At 43.4% G+C, this 22,842-nt stretch overlaps 1 pseudogene; it reads right to left on the bottom strand.

Moving 5' to 3' along the window:
- Nucleotides 1-836: 836 nt before the first annotated feature.
- On the bottom strand, nucleotides 837-1,175 carry LOC112626994 (annotated as a pseudogene).
- Between the last annotated feature and the right edge of the window lie 21,667 nt (nucleotides 1,176-22,842).

Below are 22,842 nucleotides of genomic sequence, written 5' to 3'. Positions count from 1 at the left end.
TTTTCAGTAGAGACGGGGTTTCACCATGTTGGCCAGGCTGGTCTTAAACTCCTGGCCTCAAGCGATCCACCCCACTCGGCCTCCCAAAGTGCTGGGGTTACATGGTGAACCACCGTGCCTAGCCTAGAATTTTACTTTGAAAGTACAAATGGAATAATTTGTATAAATCTGTGAGAGTCTGCCAGTGCTACATTTAAAAACTGTCCTCTTCTCCTGTCAAGTTCTTAAAAGGTTGCTGAGTGAGACCAAAGTATTGCCTATATTCCTGCTAAGAGTCAAAGTAAAGGACATGGTCCAGGTGTGTACAGTATCAGTGGGCTTCCTAACGCTAAACCTCTGAATTGCAGACTCACCCTCCCAGGCACAGGCAAGGGTGCACCAGGACAAGCCTCTTTCAGAAGGACAGGGCTGGTACTCCAAGCTTACTGCATGGTAAGGGAAACACAGCCTGGCGGTGGCTCCCAAGACAGAGGGGAATGGGCTGGGCCACAACTTCCTGGTTTCTTCTTCCAACCCTTAAATTAGGTAAATAAGTCTTTCCTCTTGGAAAAGGAGGGAGTAAGTGGGTATGGAAAGGCCAGGAGTATTTTACAATGATGCTCTCCATGTGCCACTCCCTTCAACAAGATCCAAGCCATATTCATATTACTTTTCTGGATTTCACAAGGATGGATTAAAAAACACAGGTATAGTTGGATTATAACACATATCAATTAAAATTCCGTGTTCATAATCTCCTAGGCCTATATGGGTCAAGAAATAACATTAGAGTTTTTTTGTTTTTTTTTTTTTTAAGAGTTTGGTCTTTTATTGAACATGTTACAAGAGAGATTTCATCAACAAAAGACCGAAGCCCATACATCATCAGACTCCTTGGATTCTTCTTTCTTTGATTCCACTTCCTTCTCTTCAGCTTGGGCTGCAGTGGTGGAGAAAGTAGGACCTCCTACTGGTGCAGCACCAGGTGCTGGAAAAGGTCCACCAGCGTCTCCATCACATATGAGGCTCCTGATGTTGATATTGTCCAGGGCCTCTGCAAACAAGCCAGGCCAGAAACATTCAACATTTTCACCAGCTACTTTAATGATGGTATTTATCTTATCTTCCATGATGGTCACCTCATCATGCAGAATGGGGCCTGGGTAGATGCAGGTGAGCTCAGAGACAGAGTCCATCGTGCAGGTGAGTATGGGGCTGATGCTGCTGGGAGTGGTGCTCATTGTCAGATCAAGTGAGGGCCTCACTCCAAGTCAGCTTTAGCTTCCTCGGAAGAACTGAGGACCTTGGCAGCAGATGACAAAAGGATTTTTGTTCATTCATTTGCATGTTTTTTTAACATAAAATTATGTACAGAAATTTCAAAAGGTGCAACCATAGACATAGTTAGACATGGTTAGACAGTCATTGTATCAGACACCAATTCCAGCTTGTTTAAACAGAAAAAGGATTTATGAAAATGATACTGGGCATCTCAGAATATCTAAGAAGGCTGAAGAACCAGGTCTAGAAAATGGGCAGAAAGGAAGGGTTGCAGGTCATACAGCACAGCAGCTGTCCTGATAATTATGCCAGTCAGGAAAGACCCAACCCCTCTGCAGGATACTGGTGCTGTGGCTTGCACCACTGGTCCTGAATACTCTCTTGGCCTTTGCCCCTAGATAACAGACAGGGCAGACAGAGCAGCCATGGCAGCCATTGCCAGAAAAAAACTGTCCACTTAGCTTGCTTCTTTCCAACACTAGCTTCAGATTCAAAGTTCCGCTTAGGCACATCTGACTGGCTGAACCCAGGTCATGTGCTTTCTTTCCAACTGTTAGGTGATCTGGGAAAGTGATTATCTGTCACTCCCATCTTCTTATTGTGGAAGAAAGACAGCAAGAAATGTTCATAGGGAATTCTCTAAATATAGAAAAGAGATCCACATACTAAGAAGTCAAGAGAAAAAAGGGCAATGTGCACTACACCTATTTGTGGCTTTAGTGCAAGTAGCCACATGTTTGCACGGATTAAACAGGTCACACCGGCCCGGTGTGGTGGCTCAGCCTGTAATCCCAGTACATTGGGAGGCCGAGGGGGGCAGATCACTTGAGATCAGGAGTTTGAGACCAGTCTGGCCAACATGGGGAAACCCCATCTCTACTAAAAATACAAAAATTAGCCGGGTGTGATGGCAGGCACCTTGTGGCAGCCTCAGGGGTGAGAAATCAGAACCCACCCAGTGCAAGGAATAACCCAAGCTCTCAGTAACGTGAAAAAAAATAAACTGGCCAGCAACCTAGCTTAAAGGATTCTCACATACTGCAGCGATGATTCTGTGCAGAAACCAAGGAAGGAGAAGCCGTGGCAGCTGTAAAGTATTTCCTTGGTGGTTGGGACCAAGAAAACCACAGTGGGGCAGTGAAGTACTCCTTGGTCGGGGTGGTTTAGAGGTTACAAAGAGTTGAGACATCCCTATTGTGGGGGATTGAACCTCACACAAACCTCCAGTAGTAGAAAAGGCAAGAGATTTCCAGTGGGAGAAATTGAGCCTCACCCCAAAAGACAAGAAATTTCCAGTGGGGTAATTTGAGCCTCACCCCAAAAGGCAAGAAATTTCCAATGGGGGAAATTGAGCCTCACCCCAAAAGGTGGTATAATTCCTAGGGCTGCTATGGTAGTTCGGGAAGGTGAGCACCCTCCCAGTGAAAACGTTCCTACCACGGACCAGAAATTCCCCACCTGAGACCCCCGATGGGACAATAACAATGCAGATCACCAGGAAAATATGCAGGACCTAAGGGAGATGCTAATAAAAGGAATTTGGGAATCAGTACCCCAAACCCAAAATCTTTCCAAAGCACTCGATATACAACAGGAAAAGGAGGAAGGGCCTATGAGATTCCTAGACAGACTGAGGGAGCAAATGAGGCAATATGCAGGCCTCAATTTCGATGATCCCATTGGACAAGGAATGTCGAAACTCCAATTTGTCACTAAACTGGAGTGAGTCTGTTGGCCAGACGTTTTAAAAAAGTTTCAAAAGATAGACAATTGGGAAGATTTCCCCCTAAATGAGCTTCTCAGGGGAGCTCAGAAAGTATACATGAAAAGGGATGAAGAAAAACAGAAACAAAAGACAAAACCTATATTTTCACCTTCCAACAAATGACTCCAAACCCAGGTACTTCTAGACAGAGCTTCCAGGGAGCCAGAAACTATAAAGGGTCCGAACCCTCTTTTAAAGGAGCCCAGCTTCCATCTGGAGGATCAAGGTCCTTGTCTACCAGGCCCCCTAAAGAGTATGGGGGAACAGGGTTAAAGTATCCTATAATTAAGAGGGAGGAAGGACAAGATAGGTGCTATAGATGTGGAAGAACAGGCCACTTCAAGAGAAGATGTCCTGAATTAAGAAAGGAAAAAGAAGCCCTTCCACTCATGACTTTCAAGGAAGAATAGGGGGGTCAGGGGCTCTGTCTCTTTTATCTTGAGTCCCACCAGGAGCCCTTGATAAATTTGGAGGTGGGACCTAAACATGAGCTTATCACCTTTTTAGTCGATTCAGGGGCTGCTCGCTCTTCTGTTTGTTTCCTTGCATCTAATGTTGTCCCCTCCTCAGAGGAACTTTTAGTCTCCAGGGTTAAAGGGGAAGGATTTAGAGCAAAAATTTTATAAAGCACAGAAGTTAGATACCAGGATCACTCAGCTTATATTCAGTTATTATTAATCCCTGAAGCAGGAATTAATTTACTGGGGAAGGATTTAATGTTAAAGTTGGGCATAGGTCTACAAGTCAGCCCAAGAGGATTCCTCACCTCATTAAACCTACTCACTGTCAGGTCTCTGAGCCAAAGCTCAGCCATTGTAACCCTGGTAACCTGCACATATACGTCCAGGTGGCCTGCAGGAGTCAAGAAGTCTGGGGCAACCCAAAACTACTAAAGAAGTGAAACAGCAAGCTCCTGTCTCAACTGATTGACCAACCTTATGACATTCCATTATGACTTGTTCCTGCCCTGTCCCAACTGATCGATCGACCTCATGACATTCTTCTGGACAATGAGTCTTATGATCTCCCCACTATACACGTTGTGACCCCCTCCTCTTCTGACAATAGATAACCACCTTTAACTGTAACTTTCCACTGCTTACCCCAGTCCTATAAAACTGCCCCACCCCTAACTCCCTTTGCTGACTCTCTTTTTGGACTCAGCCCACTTACACTGAAGTGAAATAGACAGCCTTGTTGCTCACCCAAAGCCTGCTGGTGGACTCTCTTCACACAGACGTGCTTGACATTTGGTGCCATGACTCGGATCAGGGGACCTCCCTTGGGAGATCAATCCTGTCTTCCTGCTCTTTGCTCCATGAGAAAATCCACCTATGAACTCAGATCCTCAGACTGGCCCAAGAAACACCTCACCAACTTTAAATTGGGTAAAAGGCCTCTTTTTACTCTCTTCCCCAACCTCTCTCACTATCCCTCAACCTCTTTCTCCTTCAATTTCAGTGCCACCCTCAATCTTGCCCTTCCCTTAATTTCAGTTCCTTTCCTTTTCTGGTAGAGACAGAGGAGATGCACTTTATTTGTGAATCCAAAACTCCAGTTCCAGTCAAGGACTCATGAAGACAGTCTTCCCTTGGTGTCTAATCACAATGGGGATGCCTGCCTGATTATTCACCCTCATTCCAGAGGTGTTAGATCGCCGCAGGCATACCTGCCTTGATCCTCCACCTTGATGGCAAGTGCCACCTCCTCTGCGTTTCAAGGACCACCCCCCTCTCTCCGTGTCTCTATCCCTCTTTTCTCTAAACTTACCTTTTTACTATAGGCAACCTTCTGCCCTCCATTCCTCCTTCTTCCCCCTTAGCCTGTGTCCTTAAAAACTTGAAACCTCTTCAACTCTCACCTGATCTAAAACCTAAGTGACTTATTTTCTTCTGCAACACAGTTCGGCCCCAATATAAACTTGATAATGGCTCTAAATGGCCAGAAAACAGCACTTTTGATTTCTCCATCCTACAAGATCTAGATAATTTTGATGAAAAATGGGCAAACGGTCTGAGGGGACTGACGTTCAGGCATTTCTTTTACACATTGGTCCCTCCCTAGTCCCTGCTCCCAATGCGACTCATCCCAAATCTTTCTTCTTTCTCTCCTGTCTGTTCCTTCAGTCTCCACCCCAAGCTCTGAGTCCTTTAAATCTTCCTTTTCTATGGGCCCACCTGACCTCTCCCCTCCTCCCCAGGCTGCTCCTCGCCAGGCCAAGCCAGGTCCCAATTCTTTGTCAACCTCTGCTCCCCTACCCTGTAATCCTTCTCTGACCTCCCCTCTATACCTGGTCTGGCTTACAGTTTCATTCCGTGACTAGCCATCCCCCACCTGCCCAACAATTTCCTCTTAGAGAGGTGGCTGGAACTGAAGGCATAGTCAAGGTTAATGCTCCTTTTTCTTCATGTGACCTCTCCCAGATCAGTTAGCATTTAGGCTCTTTTTCATCAAATATAAAAACCCAGCCCAGTTCATTGCCCATTTGGCAACAACCCTTAGAGGCTTTACCACCCTAGACCCAGAGAGGCCAGAAGGCTGTCTTATTCTCAATATGAATTTTATTATCCAATCTGCTCCTGACATTAGAAAAAGCTCCAAAAATTGGATTCTGGCCCTCAAACTCCACAACAGGACTTAACTAACCTCGCCTTCAAGATGTACAATAATAAAAAAGATGCAGCCAAATGGTAACATATTTCTGAGTTGCAGTTACTTGCCTCTGCTATGAGAGAAACCCTAGCTACATCTCCACATGCAAGAACTTCAAAACACCTAAACCACAGTGGTCAGGCATTCCTCCAGGACCTCCTCCCCAAGGATCTTGCTTCAAGTGCCGAAAATCTGGCCACTGGGCCAAGGAATGCTGGCAGCTTGAGATTCCTCCTAACCCAAGTCCCATCTGTGTGGGAGCCCGCTGGAAATCGGACTGTCCAACTCACCCGGCAGCCACTCCCAGAACCCCTAGAACTCTGGCCCAAGGCTCTCTGACTGACTCCTTCCCAGATCTTCTTGGCTTAGCGGCTGAAGACTACCATTGCCTGATCACCTAGGAAGGCTCCTGGACCATCCCAGACACTTTGGGTAACTCTTACAGTGGAGGGCAAATCCGTCGTCCCCTTCTTAATCAATATGGAGGCTACCCACTCCACATTGCCTTCTTTTCAAGGGCCTGTTTCCATGCCTCCATAACTGTTCTGGATATTGACAGCCAGGCTTCTAAACCTCTTAAAACTCCCCAACTTTGGCGCCAACTTGGACAACATTCTTTTATGCACTTCTTTTTAGTTATCCCCATGTGCCCAGTTCCCTTATTAGGTCAAAATGTTTTAACAAAATTATCTACTACCCTGATTATTCCTGGACTACAGTCACATCTCATTGCTGCCCTTCTTCCCAACCCAAATCCTCCGTCGCATCTTCCTCTTGTGTACCCCCACCTTAACCCACAGGTACGGGACACCTCTACTCCCTCCCTGGCAACCGATCACACACCCATTACTATCCCATTAAAACCTAATCACTCTTAACCTACTCAATGCCAGTATCCCATCTCACAACAGGCTTTAAAGGGGTAAAAGCATGTTATAACTCGCTGGCTACAGCATGGGCTTCTAAAGTGTACAAAATCTCCTTACAATTCCCCCATTTTACCTGTCCAAAAACCAGACAAGTCTTACAGGTTGGTTCAGGATCTGCACCTTATCAACCAAATTGTTTTGCCTATCCAACCTGTGTTGCCCAACCTGTACACTCTTTTGTCCTCGATACCTCCCTCCACAACTCACTATTCCATTCTTGATCTTAAAGATGCTTTTTCACTATTCCCCTGCACCCCTCATCCCAGCCTCTCTTTGCTTTTGCCTGGACTGACCCTGACACCCATCAGTCCCAGCAGCTTACCTGGGCTGTACTGCTGCAAGGCTTCCTACTTACTCTCCCACTGAAGTTTCCACCTATCAATCCCTCCCAACTCAAGGCAAATGGTTCTTAGACCAAGGAAAATACCTCCTTCCAGCTTCACAGGCTCATTCCATTCTATCGTCCTTTCATAACCTCTTCCATGTAAGTTACAAGCCATTAGTCCACCTCTTAAAACTTCTCATTTCTGGCCAGGCATGGTGGCTCACACCTGTAATCCCAGCACTTTGGGAGGCCGAGGCGGTTGGATCATGAGGTCAGGAGATCGAGATCATCCTGGCTAACACAGTGAAACCCCATCTCTACTAAAAAAAAGAAAAATACAAAAAATTAGTCAGGCATGATGGCAGGTGCCTGTAGTCCCAGCTACTCAGGAGGCTGAGGCAGGAGAATGGCATGGACCTGGGAGGCAGAGCTTATAGAGAGCCAAGACCACATCACTGCACTCCATCCTGGGTGACAGAGTGAGACTCCGTCTCAAAAGAAGAAAAACAACAACAACCAAAAAAAAAAAAACTTCTCATTTCCTTCAAGACATTACCCTGCACTGAGGTCCGTTCCAAGATGGCCAAATAGGAACAGCTCTAGTCTGCAGCTCCCAGTATGATTGATGTAGAAGACAGGTGATTTCTGCATTTCCAACTGAGGTACCTTGTTCATCTCACTGGGACTGGTTGGACAGTGGGTGCAGCCCACGGAGGGTGAGCCAAAGCTGGGCAGGGAACTGCCTCACCCAGGAAGCATGAGGGGTCAGGGGATTTCCATTTCCTAGCCAAGGGAAGCCGTGACAGACTGTACCTGGAAAATCAGGACATTGCCACTCAAATACTGTGCTTTTCCAACAGTCTTAGAAAAGAGCACACCAGGAGATTACATCCTGTGCCTGGCCCAGCAGGTCCCACAGAGGCTTGCTCACTGCTAGCACAGCAGTCTAAGATTGAACTGTGAGGTAGCAGCCTGGCTGGAGGAGGGGCATCCACCATTGCTGAGGCTTGAGTAGATAAACAAAGCAGTCAAGAAACTGGAACTGGGTGGAGCCCACTGCAGCTCAACCAGGCCTGCCTGCCTCTGTAGACTTCACCTCTGGGGGCAGGGCATAGCTAAACAAAAGGCAGTAGAAACTTCTGAGACTTAAATGTCCCTGTTTGACAGCTCTGAAGAGAGCAGTGGTTCTCCCAGCACGGTGTTTGAGCTCTGAGAACAGACAGACTGCCTCCTCAAGTGGGTCCCTGACCCCCGAGTAGCTTAACTGGGAGACACCTCCCACTAGAGGCCAACTGACACCTCATATAGCCAGGTGCCCCTCTGAGATGAAGCTTCCAGAGGAAGGATCAGGCAGCAATATTTGCTGTTCTGCAGCCTATGCTGATGATACCCAGGCAAACAGATCTGAAGTGGACCTCCAGCAAACTCCAACAGACCTGCAGCTGAGGAACCTGACTGTTAGAAGGAAAACTAACAAACAGAAAGGAATAGCATCAACATCAACATAAAGGACATCCACACCAAAACCCCATCTGTAGGTCACCATCATCATACAACAAAGGAAGATAAAACCACGGAGATCAGGAGAAACCAGAGCAGGAAAGCTGAAAATTCTAAAAACCAGAGTGCCCCTTCTCCAAAGGATCGCAGCTCCTCACCAGCAATGGAACAAAGCTGGACAGAGAATGACTCTGATGAGTTGGCAGAAGTAGGCTTCAGAAGGTTGGTAATAACAAACTTCTCTGAGCTAAGGGAGGATGTTCGAACCCATTGCAAGGAAGCTAAAAAACTTGAAAAAGATTAGACTAATGGCTAACTAGAATAAACAGTGTAGAGAAGACCTTAAATGACCCAATGGAGCTAAAAACCATGGCACGAGAACTACGTGATGCATGCACAAGCTTCAGTAGCTGATTTGATCAAGTGGAAGAAAAGCTATCAGTGATTGAAGATCAAATTAATGAAATGAAGTGAGAAGAGAAGTTTAAAGAAAAGAGAGTAAAAAGAAACAAACGAAGCCTCCAAGAAATGTGGGACTATGTGAAAAGACCAAATCTATGTCTGATTGGTGTACCTGAAAGTGACGGGGAGAATGGAACCAAGCTGGAAAACACTCTGTAGGATATTATCCAGGAGAACTTCCCCAACCTAGCAAGGCAGGGCAACATTCAAATTCAGGAAATACAGAGAACACCACAAAGATACTCCTCGAGAAGAGCAACTCCAAGACACATAATTGTCAGATTCACCAAAGTTGAAATGAAGCAAAAAATGTTAAGGGCAGCCAGAGAGAAAAGTCATGTTACCCACAAAGGGAAGCCCATCAGACTAACAGCAGCTCTCTCGGCAGAAACTCTAGAAGCCAGAAGAGAGTGAGGGTAATTCAACATTTTCAAAGAAAAGAATTTTCAACCCAGAATTTCATATCCAGCCAAACTAAGCTTCATAAGTGAAGAAGAAATAAAATCCTTTACAGACAAGCAAATGCTGAGAGATTTTGTCACCACTAGGCCCGCCTTACAAGAGCACCTGAAGGAAGCACTAAACATGGAAAGGAACAACCGGTAACAGCCACTGCAAAAACATACCAAATTGCAAAGACCATCAATGATAGGAAGAAACTGCATCAACTAACGGGCAAAACAATCAGCTAACATTATAATGGCAGTATCAAATTCACACATAACAACATAAACTTTAAATGTAAATGGACTAAATGCCCCAATTAAAAGAAATAGACTGGCAAATTGAATAAAGAGTCAAGACCCATCAGTGTGCTGTATTCAGGAGACCCATCTCATGTGTAGAGACACATATAGGCTCAAAATAAAGGGATAGAGGAAGATCTACCAAGCACATGGAAAGCAAAAAAAAGCAGAGGTTGCAATACTAGTCTCTGATAAAACAGACTTTCAACCAACAAAGATCAAAAGAAACAAAGAAGGCCATTACATAATGGTAAAGGGATCAATTCAACAAGAAGAGCTAACTATCCTAAATATATATGCACCCAATACAGGAGCACCCAGATTCATAAAGCAAATCCTTAGAGACCTACAAAGAGACTTAGACTCCCCCACAATAATAATGGGAGACTTTAACACTCCACTGTCAACATTAGACAGATCAATGAGACAGAAAGTTAACAAGGATATCCAGGGATTGAACTCAGCTCTGCACCAAGCAGACCTAATAGACATCTACAGAACTCTCCACCCCAGATCAACAGAATGTACATTCTTCTCAGCACCACTTTGCACTTGTTCCAAAATTGACCACATAGTTGGAAGTAAAGTACTCCTCAGCAAATGTAAAAGAACAGAAATCAAAACAAACTGTCTCTCAGACCACAGTGCAATCAAACTAGAACTCAGGATTAAGAACGTCACTCAAAACCACTCAACTACATGGAAACTGAACAACCTGTTCCTGAGTGACCGCTGGGTACATAACGAAATGAAGGCAGAAACAAAGATGTTCTTTGAAACCAATGAGAACAAAGATACAACATACCAGAATCTCCGGGACACATTTAAAGCAATGTGTAGAGGGAAATTTATAGCACTAAATGCCCACAAGACAAAGCTGGAAAGATCTAAAATTGACACCCTAACATCACAATTAAAAGATCTAGAGAAGCAAGAGCAAACACATTCAAAAGCTAGCAGAAGGCAAGAAATAACTAAGATCAGAGCAGAACTGAAGGAGATAGAGACACAAGAAACCCTTCAAAATATAAATGAATCCAGGAGCTGTTTTTTTTTTTTAAAGATCAACAAAATTGATAGATCTCTAGCAAGAATAATAAAGAAGAAAAGAGAGAAAAATCAAATAGACACATTAAAAAATGATAAAGGGAATATCATCACCGATCCCTCAAGAATACAAACTACCATCAGAGAATACTATAAACACCTCTATGCAAATAAACTAGAAAATGTAGAAGAAATGGCTAAATTCCTGGACACGTACACATGCCCAAGACTATGTCAGAGACACACACAAAAAAGAGAATTTTAGACCAGTATCCCTGACGAACATCAATGTGAAAATCCTCAGTAAAATATTGGCAAACCAAATCCAATAGCACATCAAAAACCTTATCCACCACAATCAAGTTGGCTTCATCCCTGGGATGCAAGGTTGGTTCAACATTGTCTAATGTTGACAAATCAATAAACGTAATCCATCACATAAACAGAACTAAGGACGAAAACCACATGATTATCTCAATAGAGGCAGAAAAGGCTTTCAACAAAATCAACAGCCTTCATGCTAAAACTTCTCAATAAACTAGGTATTGATGGAACTTGTCTCAAAATGATAAGAGCTATTTATGACAAACCTACAGCCAATATCATACTGAATAGGCAAAAACTGGAAGCATTCCCTTTGAAAACTGGCACAAGACAGGGATGCCCTCTCTCACCACTCCTATTCAACATAGTGTTGGAAGTTCTGGCCAGGGCAATCAGGCATGGGAAGGAAATAAAGAGTATTCGATTAGGAAAAGAGGAAGTCAAATTGTCCCTGTTTGCAGATGACATGATTGTATATTTAGAAAACCCCATCATCTCAGCCCAATATCTCCTTAAGCTGATAAGCAACCTCAGCAAAGTCACAGGATACAAAATCAATGGGCAAAAATCACAAGCATTCCTATACACCAATAATAGACAAACAGAGAGCCAAATCATGAGTGAACTCCCATTCGCAATTGCTACAAGCAGAGTAAAATACCTAGGAATACAACTTACAAGGGATATGAAGGACCTCTTCAAGGAGAGCTACAAACCACTCACTGATCAAGGAAATAAGAGAGGACACAAACAAATGGAAAAACATTCCATGCTCATGGATAGGAAAAATCATTCATGAAAATGGCCATATTGCCCAAAGTAATTTACAGATTCAATGCTCTCCTTATCAAGCTACCAATGACTTTCTTCATAGAATTGGAAAAAACTACTTTAAAGTTCATATGGAACCAAAAAAGATCCTGCATTGCCAAGACAATCCTAAGGAAAAAGAACAAAGCTAGAGGCATCACGCTACTTGACTTCAAACTATACTAAAAGGCTACAGTAACCAAAACAGCATTGTACTGGTACCAAAACAGAAAGATAGACCAATGGAAGAGAACAGAGGCCTCAGAAATAACACTACACATCTACAGCCATCTGATCTTTGAGAAACCTGACAAAAACAAGAAATGGGGTAAGTATTCCCTATTTAATAAATGGTGCTGGAAAAACTGGTTAGTCATATGTAGAAAGCTGAAATTGGATCCCTTCCTTACACCTTATAAAAAATTAATTCAAGATGGATTAAAGACTTAAATGTCATACCTAAAACCATAAAAACCCTAGAAGAAAACCTACGCAATACCATTCAGGACATAGGCATAGACAAGGACTTCATGTCTAAAATAGCAAAAGCAATGGCAACAAAAGCCAAAATTGACAAATGGGATCTAATTAAACTAAGGAGCTTCTGCACAGGAAAAGAAACTACCATCAGAGTGAATAGGCAACCTACAGAATGGGAGAAAATTTTTGCAATCTACCCATCTGACAAAGGGCTAACATCCAGAATCTACAAAGAATTTAAACAAATTTACAAGAAAAAATCAAAGAACCCCATCAAAAAGTGGGCAAAGGATATGAACAGACAATTCTCAAAAGAAGACATTTATGCAGCCAACAGACACATGAAAAAATGCTCATCATCACTGGCCATCAGAGAAATGGAAATCAAAACCACAATGAGATACCATCTCACACCAGTTAGAATGGTGATCATTAAAAAGTCAGGGAACAACAGATGCTGGAGAGGATGTGGAGAAATAGGGACGCTTTTACACTGTTGGTGGGAGTGTAAATTGGTTCAACCATTGTGGAAGATAGTATGGCGATTCCTGAAGGATCTAGAACTAGAAATACCTTTTGACTCAGCCATCCCATTACTGGGTATATGCCCAAAGGATTATAAATCATGCTACTATAAAGACACATGCACACGTATGCTTATGTGCTATTCACAATAGCAAAGACTTGGAACCAACGCAAATGTCCATCAATGATAGACTGGATAAAGAAAATGTGGCACATATACACCATGGAATACTGTGCAGCCACAAAAAAGGATGAGTTCATGTCCTTTGTAGGATCATGGATGAAGCTAGAAACCATCATTCTGAGCAAATTATCGCAAGGGCAGAAAACCAAACTCTGCATGTTCTCACTCATAGGTGGGAATTGAACAATGAGAACACTTGGACACAGGGTGGGGAACATCACATACTGGGGCCTGACGTGGGGTGAGGGGATGGGGGAGGGATAGCATTAGCAGAAATACCTAATGTAAATGACAGGTTAAGGGGTGCAGCAAACCAACATGGCACATGTATACATATGTAACAAACCTGTACATTGTGCACATGTACCCTAGAACTTAAAGTAGAATAATTAAAATATGTATATTTTTTAAAGAAAAGAAAAATAAATAAATAAAAATAAATAACGATCTAACCCAGAATAATGAAAAAAAAAAAAAAAAAGACATTTACCCTGCATTTCACTCCATCCTTGGCTACCTTCCCCTTGTTCTTCAGACTCTCCTCCCAAGCCCTCTTCTTGCTTACTTGTATCTAGCCCCGTAAATAACAGTGAAAGGTTGCTCATAGACACTCGACGCTTTCTCATATTTCTGATACATCATGAGAATCGAACCTCCCCATCTACATAGTTACCCCATCAGTCCCCATTACAACCTTTGATGGCTGCCACCCTAGCTGGATCCTTAGGAGTCTGGGTTCAAGACACCTCTTTTACTACTCCTTCTCATCTTTTCACTTTGCATTTCCAATTTTGCCTTACAGAAGGCCTCTTCTTCTTCTGTGGCTCCTCCATCTACATGTGTCTACCTGCTAATTGGACAGGTACATGTACACTAGTTTTTCTTATTCCCAAAATTCAATTTGCAAATGAGACCAAACAACTTCCTGTCTCCCTCATGACACCAACCAGACAAAAAAGAGTTATTCCTCTAATCCCTCTACTTGTATGGTTAGAACTTTCTGCTTCCACTATTGCCCTTGGAGCTGGAATAGCAAGCATTTCAACTTCTGTCACAACCTTCTGTAGCCTTTCTTTTTTTTTTTTTTTTTTTTTTTTTTTTGAGACGGAGTCTCGCTGTGTCCCCCAGGCTGGAGTGCAGTGGCGCGATCTCGGCTCACTGCAAGCTCCGCCTCCCGGGTTCACGCCATTCTTCTGCCTCAGCCTCCTGAGTAGCTGGGACTACAGGCGCCCACTACCGCGCCCGGCTAATTTTTTGTATTTTTTTTTTTAGTAGAGACGGGGTTTCATCGTGGTCTCGATCTCCTGACCTTGTGATCCGCCCGCCTCGGCCTCCCAAAGTGCTAGGATTACAGGCGTGAGCCACCGCGCCCGGCCCCCCTTCTGTAGCCTTTCTAATGACTTTTCTACTAGCATTACAGATATATCACAAACTTTATCAGTCCTTCAAGCCCAGGTCAACTCCTTAGCCGCAGTTATCTTCGAAAATCGCTGAGGCCTTGACCTACTCACTGCTGTAAAAGGAGGACTGTATATTTTTAAATGAAGAATGTTGTTTTTATCTAAACCAATCTAGCCTGGTATACAACAACATAAAAAAGCTTAAAGATAAGGCCCAAAAACTCACCAGTCAGGCAAATAATTATGCTGGACCCACCTGGAGACTTTCTAACTGGGTGTCTTGGCTCCTCCCTATTCTTAGTCCCGTGGTACCTGTTTTCCTCCTTCTCTTACTTGGGCCTTGGGTCTTCGGTTTGGTTTCTCAATTCATACAAAACCACATCCAGACGATCACCAATAATTCTATATGACAAATGCTACTTTTAATAACCCCATGGTACCATCCTCTGCCCCAAGATCTCCCCACAGCCTAAATTTCTATTCCTTGTAACACGTTGTAAAATTTTCTTTAAGGTGTCCACATAGTCCCTGCTCACACTTGAAGCAGTCCTGAGAAACATCGCCCCTACCCCAATAATCCCCAGTAAAACTTATATTTTCTTTATCTTTTCTTATAACTTTATATTTTATAAATAAAAAGACAGGAATGTCAGGCCTCTGAGCCGAAGCTCAGACATTGTAACCCCTGTGATCTGCACATATACATCCAGACGGCCTGCAGTAGCCAAGAAGTCTGGGGCAAACCAAAACTACAAAAGAAGTGAAACAACAAGCTTCTGTCTTAACTGATTGACCAACCTTACAACATTCCATTATGACTTGTTCCAGTCCTGCCCCAACTGATCAATCGATCTTGTGACATTCTTGTTCTGGACAATGAGTCTTATGGTCTCCCCACCATGCACCTTGTGACCCCCTCCTTTGCTGACAATAGATAACCACCTTTAACTGTAACTTTCCACTGTTTACCCCACTCATATAAAAATGCCCCACACCTATCTCCCTTTGCTGACTCTGTTTTCGGACTCAGCCCACTTGCACCCAAATGAAATAGACAGCCTTGTTGCTCACCCAAAGCCTGTTGGTGAACTCTCTTCACACAGATGCGCTTGACACTCATCACTGCAGATGAAAAATATATTAATCCTAATGTCTGGTCCAAAGAAGAAAACCAAGGGAAACTCCAAGTCCCTCTGATCCACATCAAGCTAAAAACCCCAGGAGAAGTAGTAAGAAGGAAGCAATACCCTATTCCCCTAGAAGGTAGGATAGGGTTGAAATCTATAATCAAAGGCCTTATTAAGGACAGGCTTCTCGAGCCCTGTATGTCCCCTTATAACCCCTCAATACTGTCAGTCAAGAAATCAGATGGGTCATACTGGCTAGTACAGGACCTTGGAGCTATCAACCAAATAGTCCAGACTACCCCACCCTGTTGTCCCCAGTCCTTACGCCATTCTTAGCAAGATTCCATATAATCATCAATGGTTTACTGTAATAGATTTGAAGGATGCTTTTTTGGGCATGTCCCCTGCAGATAGCTGAGATATATTTGCTTTTGAGTGAGAGGATCCCTACTCAGAGCAGAAACAACAATATCAATGGACAGTCTTGCCCCAAGGGTTCACAGACTCCCCTAATCTTTTTGTCCAAATTTTAAAACAAGTACTAGAAAAAGTTGTCATCCCAGAGCAAATATGCCTTCTTCAGTAAGTGGACGACATTTTTATATCTGGTGAAGATATAGAGAAGGTAACTGACTTCTCTACACATATGCTTAACCATCTGCAGTTTGAGGGGCTACAACTCTCAAAAAGAAAGCTTCAGTATGTAGAGCCTGAAGTTAAATATTTAGGCCACTAATAAGTGCAGGCAAGCGAAGAACGGGGCCTGAATGAATCAAGGGAATCGTGTCTCAACGATACCTTTGCCTCAAACAAACAAGAACTCAGGAAATTTTTAGGGTTAGTTGGATACCGCCACTTATGGATTGACTCATATGCACTGAACAGTAAACTGTTATATCAAAAACTTGCCCAGGAGAAGCCTAACCGTATCCTGTGAACTTCTGAGGAAGTTGGTCAAGTCGAGAAGCTGAAGGAAAGGCTCATAACTGCCCCTGTTTTAGGGTTACTCTCCCTGGAAAAGCCATTCCACCTTTTTGTTAATGTGTACAGTGGGGTAGCTTTAGGAGTGCTGACTCAAGAACACAGAAGCCGCCAGCAGTCTGTAGCCTTCCTATCGAAGGTCTTAGACCCAGTCATTTGTGGATGGCCTCAATGCAGCCAGTCCATCGTGGCTATGGCAATACTAGTCGAGGAAAGCAGAAAGTTAACCTTTGGAACAAAATTGACAGTAAACATGCCTCACCAAGTTAGAACTATCTTAAACCAGAGAGCATGGAGATGGCTTACTGCATCGAGAAACTTAAAGCATGAGGCCATTCTGTTAGAAAAGGATGATTTAACATTGACTACCCATAATTCACTCAACCCAGCAGGTTTCCTAACAGGGAATCCAAATCTAAGGAGGGAACACACATGTTTAGATTTAATTGATTACCACACAAAGGTTCAACCAGACCTAGGAAAAACCCCCTTCCGGGCTGGATGGCACGTATTCATAGATGGTTCCTCCCAGGTGACTGAGGGAAAAAGACACAGTAGGTATTCAGTGTTTGACGGAGAAACTCTCATAGAAATAGAGTCAGGAAAATTGCCCAACAGTTGGTCTGCTCAAACGGGTGAGCTGTTTGCACTCAGCCAAGCCTTAAAGTACTTACAGAACCAGGAAAGAACTATCTATACAGATTCCAGGTATGCCTTTGGAGTCGCCCATATGTTTCGGAAAATTTGAACTGAACGAGGTCTCATTAATAGTAAAGGTCAAGACCTTGTTCACAAGGAGCGGATCACCCAAGTATTGAATAATCTTCCGTTGCTGAAAGAAATAGCTATTGTCCATGTTCCCGGACAGCAGAAAACAATTTCTTTTGAAAGTCAAGGAAGCAATCTAGCAGATCAGGTAGCCAAGCAGGCTGCTGTGTCTTCTGAATGCATATTTTTCACTTAACTTCCTACCTCCCTCCTCCTACCATAATCCCCATTTTCTCTTCCACGAGAAAAGAGAAACTAATAAAAATAGGCACTAAAGAGAATTCAGAAGGAAAGTGGATATGGCCAGACCAGAGAGAAATGTTGTCTAAATCCCTTATGAGGGAAGTCTTATCCCAACTACATCAGGGGACCCACTGGGGGCCCCAGCCACGTGTGATGCCGTTCTCAGAGTTTATGGTTGTATGGGAATTTATACCCTGGCCAAACAGGTTACAGACAGTTGCTTAGTATGTAAGAAAACTAATAGACATACTACAAAAATATTACCTCTCAGGGGAAGGAATCCAGGCTTAAGGCCATTCCAAAGTATCCAAGTTGATTACACAGAAATGCCTCCAACAGGTTGTCTAAAATATTTACTAGTGACAGTAGACCACCTCACTCACTGGGTCAAAGCTATCCCCTTTTCAAATGCAACAGTCAATAATGTAGTTAAGGCCCTAATTGAAAATATAGTACCCAGGTTTGGACTAAGAGAAAATATTGACTCAGACAATGGAACTCATTTCACCACACACATTATTAAAAAGCTATCCCAAACATTAGATGTTAGTTGGGAACACCATACTCCCTGACACACACCCTCATTAGGGAGAGTAGAAAGAATGAATCAGACTCTAAAGAACCACTTGAACAAATTAGTCTTAGAGACTCGATTGCCATGGACCAAGTGTCTTCCTATTGCCCTGCTGAGAATTCAAACTGCACCACAGAAAGACATTGGTCTTCCTCTTTATGAGATGCTCTACGGATTACCTTATTTGCACTCCACTGCTGATATTCCTACCTTTGAAACAAAAGATCAATTCCTTAAAAATTATATGCTTGGTCTATCTTCTACTTTCTCTTCTCTTAAAACTAAAGGTCTATTAGCACAGGTGCTGCCCTTGGAGTTCCTGGTGCATCAACATCAGCCTGGGATCACGTCCTCATCAAGAGCCGGAAAAAGGAGATGCTTGAGCCAGTCTGGGAAGGTCCTTACTTAGTGCTCCTAACTACTGAAAGTGCAGTCCACACAGCAGAGAGAGGATGCAGTCCCCACACCCCAGTCAAGAAAGAGCTGCCCCCTCCAGAGTAGTGGCTACTCTGGAGTCCCAGGGGAAAACCCTACCAAACTAAAGCTATGAAGAATTTAACTCTCTTTCATCTATTCTATTACACTTTCTTCTTTCCTTGCTCTATTGCTGATCATCTAGTTATTAACATAAGTCAATTTCACCTCAAACTATTGCATTTGATGCTTGCCTTGTTATACCATGTGGGAATTTGTCAAGTCAAAGGCAGCTTTCTACTTCAGAAAAGTACCTCTGTCCCTCCTGGCTCTCCTCAGACTGGGCATTAGTGAATTGGGACCATTTAATTTGGGGAGATTTTGATAAAGACCCCAATGGCAACCAGGAGTCTTGCCGCCACTGACGTAGAGCTTTTATGCTCTAAAATAGTATAGTAGTTGGTCCAATATTCTGTGGACCACTAAAGAGCAAGGATGGACTGCCCCTACCAGTTTTTGCAATTCCCTAAAACCATACATTCATTTTACTAAACGGACAGCCCCCGCTAACTGTCAGCTAAACCAGTGCAATCCTGTACAGGTTATTATCTCGAGCCCCCAAGGTTCTTCCCCTTCTCTAAGATGGTTGCCTTCTTTAAGCCGTTTTTATAGTATGGGGGCTAGGTTTCAGGGACAGACCCTATTGGATCTTTGAAATGCATTTATTTGATCACCTGCCACCTGCACCTGCCTCTAAGTCTTTTTCCGAAACCTCTCACAACGGAACCATTGTTCCTCCTCCATCTAACGACAAGGCCAAGATAGCGATGGTAGAAGTTAAAGACTTAAAACAAACTTTGGCAATTGAGACAGGATACCAAGATGTAAATGCCTGGTTGGAATGGATCAAATATTCCATCCACATATTAAACAAAAGCAATTGTTATGCTTGTGCACACAGCAGACCAGAGGCCCAGATTGTCCCCTTTCCACTAAGGTGGTCCTCCAGTCGACTGGGCATGGGCTGTATGGTAGCTCTTTTCCAGGATTCTACAGCCTGGGGTAACAAGTCGTGCCAAGCTCTCTCTCTGCTATATCCTGAAGTCTGACACCCTGTAGGTCAGCCCCCGAGGGCCATTCAGCTTCCATCTCCCAACACCAAGTTCACTTGGTGTGTCTCACAATAGGGAGGAAACTTAGCATTCCTTGGAGACCTGAAGGGATGCAGTGAGCTTAAGAATTTTCAAGAGCTTACCAATCAGTTAGCCCTTGTTCATCCCTGGGCAGATGTGTGGTGGTATTGTGGTGGACCTTTACCGGACACTCTGCTGAATAACTGGAGTGGCACTTGCGCTTTAGTCCAATTGGCTATCCCTTTTACCCTGGCATTTCATCAAACAGAGGAAGGGAAAATAAGACTTCATAAAGAGAGAGAAGCCCTTTATGGGTCTTTCGACTCTCACGTCTATTTAGATGCAATTGGAGTACCACGGGGAATACCAGATCAATTTAAAGCCTGAAATCAAATAGCTGCAGGATTTGAGTCAATATTTTGGTGGGTGACAATTAATAAAAATGTAGTTGGATAAACTACACCTACGCCAACAGCGATTTATTAACTACACTAGAGATGCTGTTAAAGGAATAGCTGAGCAATTAGGGGCTACTAGCCAAGATGGCTTGGGAAAATAGGATAGCCTTAGACATATTAGCAGAAATGGGAGGAGTTTGTGTCATGATTAAAACTCAATGTTGCACCTTCATCCCAAAAAACGCCACCCCTAATGGAAGTATAACAAAGGCATTGCAAGGTCTGACTGCTCTATCCAATGAGTTAGCCAGCAACTCAGGGGTAAATGACCCCTTTACAGGATGGCTAGAAAAGTGGTTCAGTAAATGGAAAGGAATAATAGCCCCAATTCTCACCTCCCTCATAGTCATAATAGGTGTACTTGTTCTTGTCAGGTGCTGTGTCATACTATGCATCCGTGAGTTGGTGCAGAGGCTCATAGAAACGGTACTTACTAAAGCCTTCCTTAACTATCTCCACCTCACCCAGAAAAGCTTCTTCTTTGGAAAATGAAGCAGAACAACTAAGTCAAGACATGTTAAATAAGTTTGAAGAGAAAGCTGTAAGAAAAATGCAAGAGGAGGAAGTTGTTAAATATGAATTCTAAATTTCTCTTCAAAGAATTAATATGTCGGTATGTTCCATTCTTTGCCTTCTACTTTTAAACGTAACTTCCTCGTAAAGCAACCTTTTCTGATTACCTACTCCAACCTGACTCATTCTCCACCTTGACTCATTCTGATTCATTCTCCACCCTGACTCATTTCATAACCATTTTTCTCACCCCATCACTCTCTTTAGTCAATTGGTAATAACTTAGCCGGTGCGGTCTAACCCTAGCCAATAGGGGAACAAGACAGCAGTAGGGACCACATGCATCAGGAATAAGAACCACTTTCTCTCCCTTGTTCAAGTGTTCACTCACCATTGCTCCATCTGTAAGGGTGCACCCTTCTATAGAAGTACCTTGCCTTGCTGAGAAGTAAAAAGAAAATTTTGTATTCCAATGCTATTTCTTTTGTGGCACTGAAACTTTATTTAAGATCTTCTGTATCTAATTACTAACCTTTTTGTTCTCCATTGCTTGGCTTCCCAATAATCAATAATCATGCTCACTTTGCTTAATTGAAGATTAATGTGATGAAAAAGATGGTCTGTTCCTTGTAGACATTTCCAGTTGTATATAAGATGGTCATTTTCATGACTGTCTGGCTAATCATTTCCCATTGTGCACTCCTGGAGTTGGAATTATTTGCGATTCCTTTCTAAGGACAAAACTGTATCTTCTTTCTTGTGTTTGTCCTTACTGCCTTTCAGCATATTCCAGTATGCCAAGAATTTTAATCTCCTACCCCACCCCAAGTAGATGTTGATCACAATCAGGCAATGTCTCTCTCTCTGTATGTTTATTATCTAGTTACTTTATGTAGGTATGAAATGAGTCATGGGGCAATACTGTGGAATGGAAATCATCATTGAATGGTCCTCTTCCCCCAAGTCATTTATGCCACCACTTCACAGTGGTTCCATTTCCAATATATTTTGCCACTTTGCTGCTGAGAATGTGTCTTACTAGATTAGCATGTACAGTAGTTTAAAAAATCTCCCATAACAATAATTGTGTGAATCACAGAATTACCAATGACCTCTTATCAATAGCATTCCTGTTAATGAAACTGAGATGGGGAGAGACACTAACAACTCCGAACCTCACTCATGGTTCCCCACCAAAGCTAAGTATTATGGCTTCTCTCTCTGACCAGACAGAGGCAGAGTTTATTGCAAAGCCGTAAGTGTCCTCCTTTGGATCCCCCAAATAGTGTTTCAGTGATTTCCTCTAGCTTGAATTGCTCCTATTTGCTGGGGGAGCTAGGCAGTCCCTATCTGATGGATTTACTATGCGGACAATTACGTGGCCTTTCCACAGCCTTTTATTTGGCACGTACCACATATGAAGCTCAGAAGATACAGTGGGGAACAGGCCAAATGGAGTCCCTTTCCTCAGAGTGCATGGCCTGGCAAAAATCCTTGAATTCAGTATCAACTTTCCTTCACAGGCACGGCTCTGCACCCTCCTCCTCACGGATGCCTAATCCTGAAACTATCTTGTTTTAGGTTTAGTTAGAAAGCTTTGTCTCAATAGCCCTTTTGTTTGTTTGTTTTATTTTTTTAAGTCAAGGTAGTTTTGAATAAAGGAGACAATATTTGAGTATTTACAAATCGGGTATTTAGAATATTTACACATATACAAGTTATGGGTGAAATATTCTGCTCCAATTTGTAATCTAGGCACACTTTGCTAGAAAACGTTAAGATTGAATTCAAATCAAGTACAGTATTTCAGAAATCTTTCAGGTGAAGCCTAGCTCTGGTTGCTAGGCAACCTGACAGACTCCCAAGCTGGGACCAACTCGCCTCCCACACTTGACCATCTCTCCAGTGGTGGGACGCGGAGTACCCATTGGTTCGCATCTCCTCTCACTTAGCCCCAAATGGTCGGAGAATCTCTCACTCCGCTCCCGTTGGCTCTCGCCGTCTCTTGCCGCTCCGTCATTGGCAAGTTGGCTCTCGTGCCACCCCACGTCAGTCTCTCACACCACTTCCTCGGCCCTGAGACTTTGTCCCCGCCCCTTCCCCCCGCCCTTCCAGCCACGAGGGAAAATCCTAGCGAGTCACCGCCTCTAGTTTCCTTTTGATTGGTAGAAGCCGGACTAGGGGGCGGGCGCTACAGGGCAACTCTACTGGCCGTGATTGGC

Source organism: Theropithecus gelada, chromosome 6 (assembly GCF_003255815.1).
Source record: "Theropithecus gelada isolate Dixy chromosome 6, Tgel_1.0, whole genome shotgun sequence".
NCBI classification, from domain to species: Eukaryota; Metazoa; Chordata; class Mammalia; order Primates; family Cercopithecidae; genus Theropithecus; species Theropithecus gelada.
This window is presented reverse-complemented; position numbering and strand designations above follow the sequence as displayed.